The sequence below is a fragment of the Adiantum capillus-veneris genome, unplaced genomic scaffold (assembly GCF_014529385.1).
Source record: "Adiantum capillus-veneris isolate H3 unplaced genomic scaffold, ASM1452938v2 Hic_scaffold_346, whole genome shotgun sequence".
NCBI lineage: Eukaryota > Viridiplantae > Streptophyta > Polypodiopsida > Polypodiales > Pteridaceae > Adiantum > Adiantum capillus-veneris.
This window is the reverse complement of record NW_028221453.1, coordinates 14,963-27,788: the sequence shown is the minus strand read 5'-3', so window position 1 is coordinate 27,788 and position 12,826 is coordinate 14,963. Positions and strand designations below refer to the sequence as shown.

Below are 12,826 nucleotides of genomic sequence, written 5' to 3'. Positions count from 1 at the left end.
TTTTTCGATTCTGTACTGTACTTCAGCATAAACATCAGGAAAAGTGTAGTGTAGAGAAATGGGATTCGAACCCATGATACAATGTATTGTTGAGTTGATTTAGCAAACCAATGCTTAATCCGGCTCCGCCAACCTCCGAAGGAAGGGATCGGACCTTCCCCCAGCGTTATATTTTGTATTTTCAAGTTCTGTTTGTACTCATTTATATTAAACCATTTAAGTTAAGAAACTTATGAAAGGCTAATAATTTCTCGTAAGTGTGAAACAGCGGTATGATGTGTACCAAAAGGTCGTTAGTAACAGCTACGGTGAATCTGGACGAACCTGTGGAAGTACAGTCGCAATAATCTGATCTAAATCCTGATCGGGAATAGCAATTCCCATGTCTATTACTGTACGGTGTGTAATGTTAATGAATTTTAAGAAACAATTCGAACTTTGCTCTTCCAAAGTTTTAGATACTATTAAGTATTGTGCTTTAGCAAATACATCCAAGTTAGGGCGAATACTGCTAAATATTGACCCTAATAACGAGTTCAACTGTTCGGGATACAGTTGTTGGGATGAAATCATAAGTATCTTCAGGCCTTAATAGCCGCCCTTGTTGAAAGGTCTCAATGACGGTTTTGAGCTCTTCGCAATGATCGAATGCATATCTCCAAGGAGATTCTGCATGAAGTCGATTGATCACTGGACGATACAAATCGACTACACCGAGATCGACATTCCCGACTGGCAAAGGCATCAACAAAACCACGGGGGATCTCTCGAAACGGTTGTGGTTTCCTTGATAGCTGAAAGTTCTCCGAAAGTATGAAAAGCTGGAGGACTGTAGACCATCCATTCAAATATGGTTGAATTCTATTCACCAGCCCGAGGACTTGGAGCACACCTGTTCCCATCGCTCAAAGTTTTAAAAACTACTATAAAAAAACAAGGGATCCCCAATACGAAAACATAAAAGCCGAAACTACTTAAGCATTCCATCCAACGTAAGCATCTGGATAATCAGGGATGCGACATGGCATACCGAAGGACCTAGGAAATGCATGAGAGAGAAAGTCGGATTCGCTCCAAAGAAAGTAATCCAAAGATAAATTTAACCCAAAGTCTCTAGGTATTAAAGACCAGGCATTTTACCTATCCAATAATAGAACCCTACAAATAAGGCAAAAACAGCTCCCATAAAAGATGCATAATAAAAATATGCAACCACGTAGTAAGTATCGTATAAAGCAACGTCTATCCCGGAATTAGCCAAAACTATACCAGTAAGTCCTCCTATAGTAAACAGAGAAATAAACCCTACTGCAAATGACATGAGTGTTTTGTATTATATCGAGCCTCCCCACATGATAACAATCCGACTAGGAACCTTGATTCCAGTAAGCACGGCGATAGTCATGATGGCCGCCGTAAAGTAGGCACGTGTATCCACGTCTAAGCCTACAGTAAACGTATAATAAGCCCAAGCAGTAAATCCGAGAACTCCAATACTAATCATGGCATACACCATGCCTAAATAACCAAAAACAGGTTTTCTGAAGAAAGTAGAAACAATGTAGCTAATGATACCAAATCCTGATAGAATGGGGATATGAACCTCTAGATAACCAGGGAGCCAAGGAGGATGCTAGTATGAGATAGGGTCCCCTCCTCCAGCAGGGTCAAAAAAAGTGATATTAGAGTTTCAATCGGTTGATGACATGGTAGTTGCACCTGCCGGCACGAGAAGGAATGGTAAAAGTAGGAATGCTGTCACTAAAACAAACCAAACAAATAAAAGTAATCTATACATGGTCATTCCAGGCCCACGCGTGTTAAGGATAATGGTTATAAAATTAATGAAGCCTAAAATAGAGAAAACACCTAATAGGTAGGGACTGAAAATGGCTAAATCAACAGCTCCTCCAGAATAACTGGTTATACTACTCAAAGGGGGATAGCACATGTGTTAAATAGCCTCAGCAGCGTTATGTTCACTCAATACTATACGCCATATGTTTCCGTATGGATTAGACTGTACCTTTATCCATCACCCTGTCACAAAGCTTTTCCCTTGCTCTGGAGAATCCAATCTCTCAGTTCAAACTTTTCCCAATTATTCTTATAGCAGATGGCTTAGCTAGCATCCTTCGATTTAATACACTTCCATGATCTTATGCGCATCGACAAACCCTACATCAAGCATCTTCCTGACGTAACGTAGTAAACCATGGATCGTACTTGCTTTAGGCAATAAGGATACTTAAGCCGTACTTGCGTCTTAGAGCATGATGCCAAAACAGCTATCTTTATCTGTCATACCTACGAGCCATCCGCGGAGTGATAGATATTCCGCATTGAGTCTCTGATGGGAGGGCAAATCCCCCCAAGCAGGTTGTCCTTTCGTGGTAAAGATTTATACAGTAGTTTGGATTTTCAAGGTCTGCGGCCCGGCTTGGCTTCTTTCTTTGTAGCGAGGACGTTCCCGCATCGAGCGGAATTACTGTTCCCCACGTCTCCACAGGGCACGGCCTTTTTTTTTAACCGTCCACCCAGTGCCACTGCCCACCTCTACTAGAGCTAAGCTTAATAGAAGCAACAACGAAGGTGGCGACAACCGAAATAAGATATTATTTAATCATGGAAATGCCATGTCGGGTGCACCTGTAAGAATCAGAACAAACCGGTTACCAAATCCACCTATCATCGCCAGCGTAACCGGAAGGGATGTCATTAAAAAAGCGTAAGCAATTATTAACACATTATAAGGTTAATGATTTCCACTAAGAATTTAGTGGCCAGGTTATGTTGATTCCATACAGATTGATACCAAAAGGCATGTGCCCATTACTCCAGCCGTAGCACCAAAGATTAAGTATAGAGTCCCTATATCTTTGTGGTTCGTGAAAAAGAGCCATCTTTACACTAAAAAGTTTATACGTTTTCTGTAAATGACTGCTAGAATGATCAAGGCCAAGGCGATCATGTAAATTACAGTAAAGTTTAAGAATTCGAAAGGTGAAGCAAGGTTGACTATCTCTGCTGTCTCTGCAGCCTGCGGCGGCACCGCGGATGTACTTGACGGCGCCGTCTCTTTAACCCAGTGTGATAAAGTAAGTTCGGTTTCAAATGGGCGAATTTCTGCTGGCGGTAGGTTAATGGGGGGAACCTCATTAATTGGGCCAGGGGTTGGAGCCTGCGGGGAGTTTGTTGGGGGCTTTTTAAAATTAAAACAACAACCTAAATTCATTGTTACTTTAAAACTTTGTTTTGCGGTTATTAATACTAATATTCATGGCTGTTCTTTGTGTTTTATGATTAAACAACGGCGAAAACAAAAATGCCAACACCCTCCGTCAACACTACTCCTGTACTTCCGTCTACACTTTCCGTAGAGTTCTATGGGTCGATAGGACCCTACGTAAACCACCGCGAAATCATATATTATAATGCAAAAAAAAGAGGGAAAACAAAAAAAAACAAATAAAATCACTATCACTAAAAAGTGAAAGAAAGCTAGGATGGTGAAAACCAGTGAAAGGGCATGAAAGGTAATTGAGCTCTCCGGTGCTATCGCTTCTGCGGCTGTCTTACGAACCAATCGGATAGATTGGTTATCCACCTCAACTCAAAAAACCCGTACATCTTAAATATGCCAATTATGCTACTTTTTTGTGAGTTAGGATAAGGTTAAATCTTTAACCGTTCCATTCCAAGGATTAGTTAAAACGTTGATTTTGCTTACCTTTTCTTACAAGCGTCATTTTGTAATTAATAATAATTATTAAAAAACAAAAAAAAAGTAAAGAAACAGTCTTATCGCTACGCTCTGGCTCCCCACCCAAAATTCCAGAGCTACGCTTGCTATAACTTACGTTTTCTAAACTAAATGGCACGTAGCAGGGCAGGGGCTTAGCCTCAGATCGTATGGTCTAGGTCAAGACAAAAGAAATGTTTTTTATACTATAGATGTGGTTACCAAATTACCCATGATACAAACGGATTGGCGAAGGGCTAATTACTGTCTTTTTCGTAAATTGCACTATTTTTGGTGTCTGCAAGAGTGTATTTTGCGTCAGTCGCTAACTTAGTCACTAAAAAGGTAAAAGTTAGGTCTTTCTCGCTTTTAGGAAATTTTCAATCCTTAGGGTCATTAATAACTTTTTTTCGTTGAAGATGATTTCGACAACGACTCGATGCCGGTCCTCTCGTACTAAGCCCATCTTACACACGTACTTATGATTACCGTTTACCACTGTGTACATTAGTGAGCAGGTATGCGCTGGCGACGTGTCTATGTAAGATCGTGCGATGGTGCTGATGGCAAATCCATCATTCCCCATGGTATTCCAGCACGTAAACCGGCACTACGACTACGAGGCCAGGCCCAATGATCTATCTATCACGCCCCTCGCTGGCATTGGACCATGCCTATCCATTCGTAGCTAATCGCTTTTCGCGCATTGTGGACTGCAAACGAAAGTGGCACATTGTCTTGTTTAGCAACACCTTACCACATTGGTATTGTTCAGCAACACCGGACTTCAGCAAAGGTGATCAGGGTGGATCCTGCGCCGTCACAACGATTCCTATCCTTCTTACCATTCTTTTGTTTGCAAAGCTAAGTTACGAAAAAAGCTTGTGGGTGATTGACCCCTTTCCGTTTCCCTGCGTGGGAGGGGAGGTAGCAATTATTCTGCGCGCGTCCTTCCGTTCCCACTCCGCCTTCACGTCCTCTAACCTTTATTGCTACCTTTGTAGTGTTTCTTATAATACGTAATAAAGGATCGCCCCGCAATGCCGTCTGTACTGTGGCAAGGAAAGAAGGGAAATGATGTTGCCTGCCCTGCGCAGGACCCCGGCGATTTAAAACCGAAATGAAGCCGCGAAAGAAAGCCCAGCCCGAAAACCATTGATTAGTGCTTTGTCCGATCCAAAGGGCTGCCCACACGGGGTGAATATGTCCGAAGAGCGGGAAAAGGACAGAAGCTAGGGGAGCGAATGGGCAGAAAACGGGATAATCAACCAGATTCGTGGCAACACCTCGAACAAGGGGGCCCGGTGGGATGGAATTCATGTTGCCCCCATCCCTGTTATTCGTTTTTTGCTCGTTTCAAAACAAAATAAAGCCATAAATGGGCGGAGGCATTGGCACTGAAGGGGACTCGAACCCCTAACCACCTGGTTCGAAGCCAGACACTCTATCCAATTGAGCTATCGGTGCGGGGGGGTTGGGCTTTCCTCGGCCCAACCCCTGGTTCTCTGCGCTACCTTCATTTGCCAACCCACCTCTTCACTATATCCCACAATTTCCCTAAACACCTTAATTTATTGATTAATATCAAAGAAGATAAAAGGAGTGTCATACCAACCCAGAGTGAGCCAAGGATTCCCTGGAAACTAAGAAAATTTAAAGTAAGTGAGGAACAAAAGGCTGAAATGGCAGGGTCGACGACAAATTCTTCCAAGGAAGCCGGGATAAATATTTTGGAGACTGAGGCTTCTCCACTTGTACTCGGTCCGGGATCCCCAGAGGAAAGTTCGGTTCCCTGGCGCTCTGGCAAAGCTAATTCTTTTCCTTTACGTGTTGTGGATAGAAGGTCTGAAGGAGGAAAAACCTCAGAAGGTCCTGCTGCTATATTAGCTTCAGGCTTCGTTTGAAAATGGCGGGTTATGTCCAGTTTGTACTTTCTCCAACGCTGGACCAGTACCCAAAGACCTTTAATCGCCTCCTGGTCGCAGGTTGCAGGTTCAACATAACGTTCTGCTTCGACTAATATCTTATACAATTTGAGCTTTGCCTCCACGGCGTCAATCTCAGAAGCCTCGGCCTTCTCAGTTAACGCGTTATTTAGGTTGCGGCTTTGGGTAAGTTGATCCTCTAATTCTGCTGCATGCTCTTGTAACTGCGCGAGTTGTTCCTGGATATTTGTAAACCTAGCTTGCATTCTACAAAGAAAGAACATTATTTCCATCGGATTGACCTGGCAACAGAATGCGCCAATTACCAGACCTGTAAACATCACACAAAGCAGCACAGCGATAAAGGGGAATTTTAACAAAATTAACATAGTAGAGTTGTTCTTTTTTAAATTGAAAATTGGGTCTTAATATTAATAGCAGCCCACGACTGGAATCGAACCAATCGATTTCACCTTATGAAATGAGCATATGCGCAACCGTGGGAATTCAACCCACATAACACCTTGGGGAATAAGTCAGGTAGAAATAAATCTACATTCATAAGTGCTGATATCGAAACCATATGTATAGACGATGTACATGTTCCTTATGCTATGGGCTACGTCTTCATGAGCTCTTTCGAGCCGGTAACATACTGTACCAAAAGCCCTTACTATACTGGTGAGTTTAAGGAAAGAAGTCGTAGCATGTTTAACGATTCGAAAAAAAGACCCTAGCGTCCTTTTTTCTCAATGCCCAGGCATCCATCCAATGCATTCTTTTCGATGCTGTAGGAATTGAACCTACCGAACACCGTACAAAATCTTAATGAGTGTTCGATTTACAATCGCGCAACACTCAACCTGTGGCTGCGTCTTTATTGTATTGGTGAACTGAAAATTGGAGACTCAATTGGCTCAGGATTCATTTTTGTCTTAAATCTAAGAGCCGCAAGCAGCCCTAGATGCATGCTAGGTAGCCTTAATCCTGATTCCGAGGACAGCAAGGGCCAAAGTAGTCAAATCTGCTACTTATGGTTTGATAGACCAAGATCCAGCCATTTCAACGAATGCGCAAGGAAACCGAACCGCTGCGCTAATCCCAAGTCGAACTGCTGCAAGCAAGAGGCGAAACAGCAGTTGCCTTGCTTATTTTTAATTGTTAGTATAGTCTATAAAGACTAAGAAGCATGTCTTAACTCAGTACAGATACAGAATCGCCCTACGCGGGGCAAGGGATAATAAATTGTTATGCAAAAACCTTACCTCACATCAAGAAACAAGCTTCAATCTAAGCTTCAAAAGAGAAAGGCAGACAGGCCATCTAATCTCCTAAAGATCTGCGCCTCCCACGAACCAATGGATGCAAACAAATGGCGCGTCCTTCTATTAAGATGGGCTGAAACAAAAGCCTGTATACTCAACCTATGCGAAGTAGGTACAGTATGGGATGATTTTGCATAACTTCGAACTTTCCATACCATATGATGGGGTCTCTCTTTCGTATTATGCTCTTAGCAGCTCTACAATTACGAGCTATTACAGTGTCATTCAATCAAGTTACGAATGGCGAAAGGCTTAGTTTAATTGACATTTATCAATCCACATTTATGTAATAAAAGAAATGAACCTACGACAATAACGAAACGACCGTTGCAATCGACCCTTTCAATTCAAAATCATCTGTCCCTTCTTGCTTGCCCTAAGAAAATGACTTATAGAGCCTGGCCTGTTATTAATATCTCTCATAACGCGTATACCACTATCAATAAAAGCATCTATAGCTTCTTAAATAACGATTCCAACATTAATAACTTTTGATTCCCTTGTTTCCATGCCATGTAGAGGTCATTACTTTTACGTGTACATTTTCCTACCCCACCAGATATAGATACACCTTTATGCCATGAGCTTTCGCAATATTATTGATCGATTCCATGATAAGAACCGTCTTCTTAACTCCAAATAAACCAATTTTTCTACCTTGACGATACGGCGAGTTAACGACTAATTGACACTCCCAGGGAGCCAACTGGTTACTTCACGAACGGCAAAATTAATTCAACTAATTCATTACTTTATTCGCACTAATGCCACTTTTGCTTTCACTATTACTAGATCCACTATTGTTGTTATCTACGTCTTTTACTTTACTTATTAGTAAATATTGTTAATGGAAGCAAGCTACATGCTCTACTTGGAGGGCAAAGGTAGTCAGGCTTCCTTTCCATCGATATCATCAACTCTGACTTTTAAAACAAACCTAGCTAATATAATGCTAACAGGGAAAACTTTGAACCCTAATAGAAGAAAAGAGCCAATACTCGAATGTTCATAGCGTGCCACGCCACCCCTATTTATGATCGACATAGCCACGCGTTCATGCTAATTCTAGTATCGGCGTCCCATGCCACTTGGTTTTTTTCTTTATCCTAGTATCGTTTGCATTAGTAGTCCCAAAGCAAGCAAGTAAAAGCAGTCTTTGTTACTACATTCTAGTGACCCTATCACATATAGAGTTAACTGATAGGTGTAGATTGTCAATAGAGACAATAATTAAACGCTTAAGCACTACCTTTATTTATAAAAGTATAGTGATAAGTAAAGAAAACTATACGTCGTCGTCATCTGTCTCTAGCAGTTTTCACTATCATATAGGTGTATGAAACGAAAGTGCTAGCAAGTATACCGCTGTTTCAATTCTAATTACGCTATTTGTTCCTTGAATTCGAAAGTCATCAAGTAAGCTAGCTTTCAGGTTGGCGATAAAAAGGATTAAAAAAAGGTTTAACACGCACAGTTTAAGTTTACCTTAAGTTTGCGTCAGGGTGCAAGCAAGCAAGCAAGAATTGGCTGTTTACCATACCATTATGAGGGCAGGGCATTTTTAATAAATCATCCCTATCCCCGTTGTTTGCCCCCGTTCATTGAAGTTAGCAAAGTCATGCAAATAGATGGCAGACTGGATACCTTACACTCCAAGGCGGCTTTTCGTTAAGGTTGTTACGTTTTAATTCTTTGAAACGAGCTTAGTTTCTTGCTAGCACAGTGCTGTTATAACTGTTTTCATCCATTCCTTTGCATGTGGCTCTGTTTAATTGGCGTTATCGTGTCTTATGAAGCTTTAGATAAAATATCAAATTGAACGAAGAAAAGAAAAAATGATGCATTGGATTTACAAGCATCCGGAAGTTAAAACAATTGCTTTAGCGGTCCTAGCTGCGGGAGCCGCGGCCCTTAGCTGTTAGCTAAGTTATAAAATTTACATTAAAGCAAACAAAGAAGCTAACTCTTTCAAGGGAAATAGAAGCCTATTGGCAATGTATAAAGAGCACGACGCTTTCTATGAATTACAAGTACAGCAGCAGGCATCTGACATTGATTTATTTGAAGCAGGGAATGTTATACAAACATAAAAGAGCAAGCACATAATAGTTCTCCTCAGGGTTGCTTGCCCCTTTACCTTGGCTGACATGACGCGTTTAACGACTACATCTTTGCACCTTAGCTAACTCATTTAATACGTTAGTGGTTATGTTATTATACGTTATGTCTTAGTTATCGTCAGACATCCAATGTGAAAGGTAAGATAGGCATGCAAACTCTATCTTTCTGCAAAAGCAAGCACATAACCTTGCTAGAGGCACAAAAGACTTAAGCTGGAAATGCAATCATCACACGAGGCCGCTTAGGATTAAAATGATGCTTAAAAGAGAACGTGATTTGAAAGCATTTATTCTCTTCCTCTACCTTTGCCTTTCATGAAAATGTTGTTTCAAGTTCACTATCAAAATCATAATCTTTTCCATGAATCATTGGTTCACTCGGCGAATGCAGACTCTTTTGTAGACTCGGCTACCTGGCCGCGGAGCTTAGCTTCGAGTGCTTGGACATAACCCTATTGGTACAGCTGTAGATTTTGTTTCGCATTGGGTCGGGGAAGACCCAACCTCTCAGGAATTAAAGAAGACAGTGTTTATTTATTTCATCCCTATAGGGATGTTTCAGATAATTATGGTGAGGTTCAGAAAATACCACAACATTGAGTTTATCATGCTCGACCTCTAAATAATATGGGTAAAAATAATCTAGACAATGAAAAAAAAAAGAAAAAGTTTTGTTTTTGTTTTGATAGAAAGGATTTATTTTCCTTTTCTGAGACAAAAAAGTGCTTTTTTTCAGAAATTGATTTCTTTTATAACGGAAAGGCTTTCTTTTCTGATAAAAGGTAATATATTTTTTAAGTATCCGATAATAACCTTTATAACTAAAGGGATAAGGATAATGGGAAGAATCTTTTTAAATAAAAGGGTAAAACAAAGGCCTCAAAAAAGATCATTTTCTTTATTTCAGTTATTTTATCAATTTTCTAATTCATTTTTTATTTTTTACGCATTACGCTATGTTTAGTTTAATAAGATCTCAAGAAGCTTCTTCAATGAATGTAAGATCACCACAGGATACCGTAAAACCGGGAATATTGACTACTTTAGGATTGACATAAATATGTTTATGATTTATTAGCTATCTAGCTTAAAAAATATGTTCACGAGAGGAAATGCAAACCGGAATAACGTCCAATCTTTTTTCTAGAAAGGGTAAAAAATTAATGTGTTTTTCTTTAATAGTTTTTAGTAATGGTTTAAGCTTCTATATCTTTTTTTTCATGGGTAATCCGTAAAAAAGGAACAGCCTTCACGAAGCATGTAATTTTTCATAAAAATATTGAGATTTATATTTTTTTCATCTTTCGAATGGTCTTTTCCGAAGTGAAGCTAACTTCATAATTAGGTTGGCTATATTCCTTTTTTTCTTTATTTTCCACGCTGTTTTTTTTGTTAAAAGCCTGTCTCTTCAAATGAAGGAAAATCCCCACTCCCAAATAAGGGCTCTCTTTCTTGGATTGAGTTTTTTATGCCAAACATTTTCTCTTATCTAACGACGAATTTTAGATCCTGATACCAACATATCTGTTTTTGTTCATTACCTCTTCGTCTTCAGTACTCGTGGCAGTTTATAGTGCTTGGATAGAAAACGCAAGCGTTTACCCATATATAATATGTAATGAACTGTATGATAGGGCATAGGCTAGAAAAAGTCGCGCTAACGCAAATTCCAAGGTCATAAGATTAAATCAGACCAAACTTCAAAAACGTTTAAACGTAAAGCGTAAAAAGAGCGTTGCTTAGCGGCTGGCTTTGGCTTTTACGGCTCAAAGACGAATCTTCAGGTCCCAGCACTTCCCTTGAAAGCTGCCTAAGAAGGAGCCACAGGTTCTTAGAAAGCTATGGCTATACGCCTTTTACCATAAACCTCTAGTCTAGGAAGGTCTCCTTATCTTACCTTACCCTAATAATTACGTAAGGGCAAACAAGACCGGGCCAATCAAAAACCAAAAGCCGGCCAGGAAAAAAAAAGAAAAGAAGACAGGAACGCTAGTTGCTCTTTTTTGCTTTCCCTTCGCAGCACTAATAATTGGAAAAAAAAACTAATAAATATTGTTTGTTACCTTACTATGACTATGCGTTTTTTTGTTATTCTTTATAATAGCAAAAGCAACTCTAGATGGGAGAAGGGGCTTAGCACAGCCCTGGACTGGACTTTAAGCTTGATACACTGCAGGGGATTAATTATAGACAGCCACACCCACCCCGCAAAAAGCAGCTAGGCAATAAAGTAAGTTGGAATAAGTTTTTTAGAGTACGGAAAGTTCGTGAAAGGAGGGGGAAGGGGTCGGACCTTCCCCCAGCGTTAGTTTGTATTATAAAGTAGGTTTTAATTTTATAGACTGGGTGAATGAAGCGCTAAAGCCAAGTGCTTTCTTTTTTCTTCACTTTGCTTAAGCCAAGCCTTTCACGACCTGACCTGTTAAGCCATAGAATCAATCTAAACCTTACCTTCCGCCGTTGCGTTAGTGAGTAGGAAAAAAGAACTTTACCGTGGTATTTAGACACGACGTCTTTTAGGGAGTCAGCATCCATTATGTGGCACTGGGGTTACGTCACGAATTCTGGTAGTAATAGGACCTCCTTCTTTTGAACCTTTCGGCAAAAATCCCTTTCTTACTTTTCCAATTCCTTTTATTTTCACTTCGACTGACTCAATTTTAAGTTAAGTAGCAGCTTACGCGACACGTTCCGCAGTTGCTTAAGCTGCATACTTATTCGAGCGCGAGCGACGGGAACCCCTAAACTCACTTAAACACCCTGAAAAGGACCCTGTTCTTTTCTCTCCCTTGCAATTTGTTATAGTAATTTTGGTATTACTATAAGTTGATTAAGTATGGGCAATACCGTGGTGCTTTCTTGGCTTGTAGTGCTTTCTTGGCTTGTGGTACTTTCTTGGCTTTTAGTGGTGTTTTCCCTATTTCTATTAATAGCTGTGCTATTATTACTAGTGCTTAAAAGGCTACTTTTACGTAATTGTATTCTTCATTTCCCTTTTTTCGGTTTCGTTTTTTTTTTGGCGTCTTGCCTTCCTCTATTCTTGCCTTTAAAAAAACGCGAATTATTCTCCTTTTTCCGTTAATTGATTAGAATTCTTAACTTACGAAAGGTTTTAGCATTGCTGTAGGTTCATTAACCACATAATAGCAATCCTGCTTTGTGGCGAAATCCACGGTAACGGCAGATATTAATTAATCATTTGATATTTTCTTAAATGCCTCTCTTTAATTCTGAATCAACTAGTTTCTTTTTTCAACGTACTATTTTGCTAATCCAGTTAATTTAGTGCCGAGTCGGATTATTAACCTTGGTGTTATCGCTGAGACCTGATTAATCACGAATCCAAGTGGCTTTTTTGGGTCCAATTCCAAAGATTTAGGTTAAGGCAAGTCTGATTTATTTATTGGAAACTAATTTGGTTCCTGGAATATATGACGCGAGTTATTTATTCCCCCCCTCTTTTCTACGTATAATTTCATTTTAATATTTTATACCTCTTCCCTTATAAACTTCAGGAGGTTTGCAGCTTTTAACGCTAACAGCGGATTAAGTAACTTTTTAGGGATCCGTTCCAGTGCAACAAGTGATATTATACTTTGAGCGGAAAACACAAACCGAAGGCGTGACCTAGAGTCAAATCTCATAGCTGAACCCTAGTTTTAAATTCGAAACAGAGCCTTATGGGTTAGTACTGACTTTATATCCAATTGTTTA

General features: G+C 40.0%; 1 non-coding gene and 1 pseudogene across 1 annotated transcript; both read right to left on the bottom strand.

Moving 5' to 3' along the window:
- Positions 1 to 202: 202 nt before the first annotated feature.
- Positions 203 to 969, bottom strand: LOC147416938 (uncharacterized; annotated as a pseudogene).
- A 4,166-nt stretch (positions 970 to 5,135) lies between these two features.
- On the bottom strand, positions 5,136 to 5,209 carry TRNAR-UCG (transfer RNA arginine (anticodon UCG)). Its single transcript has one exon. It is a non-coding gene; the product is annotated as a tRNA-Arg (tRNA).
- Positions 5,210 to 12,826: the final 7,617 nt, after the last annotated feature.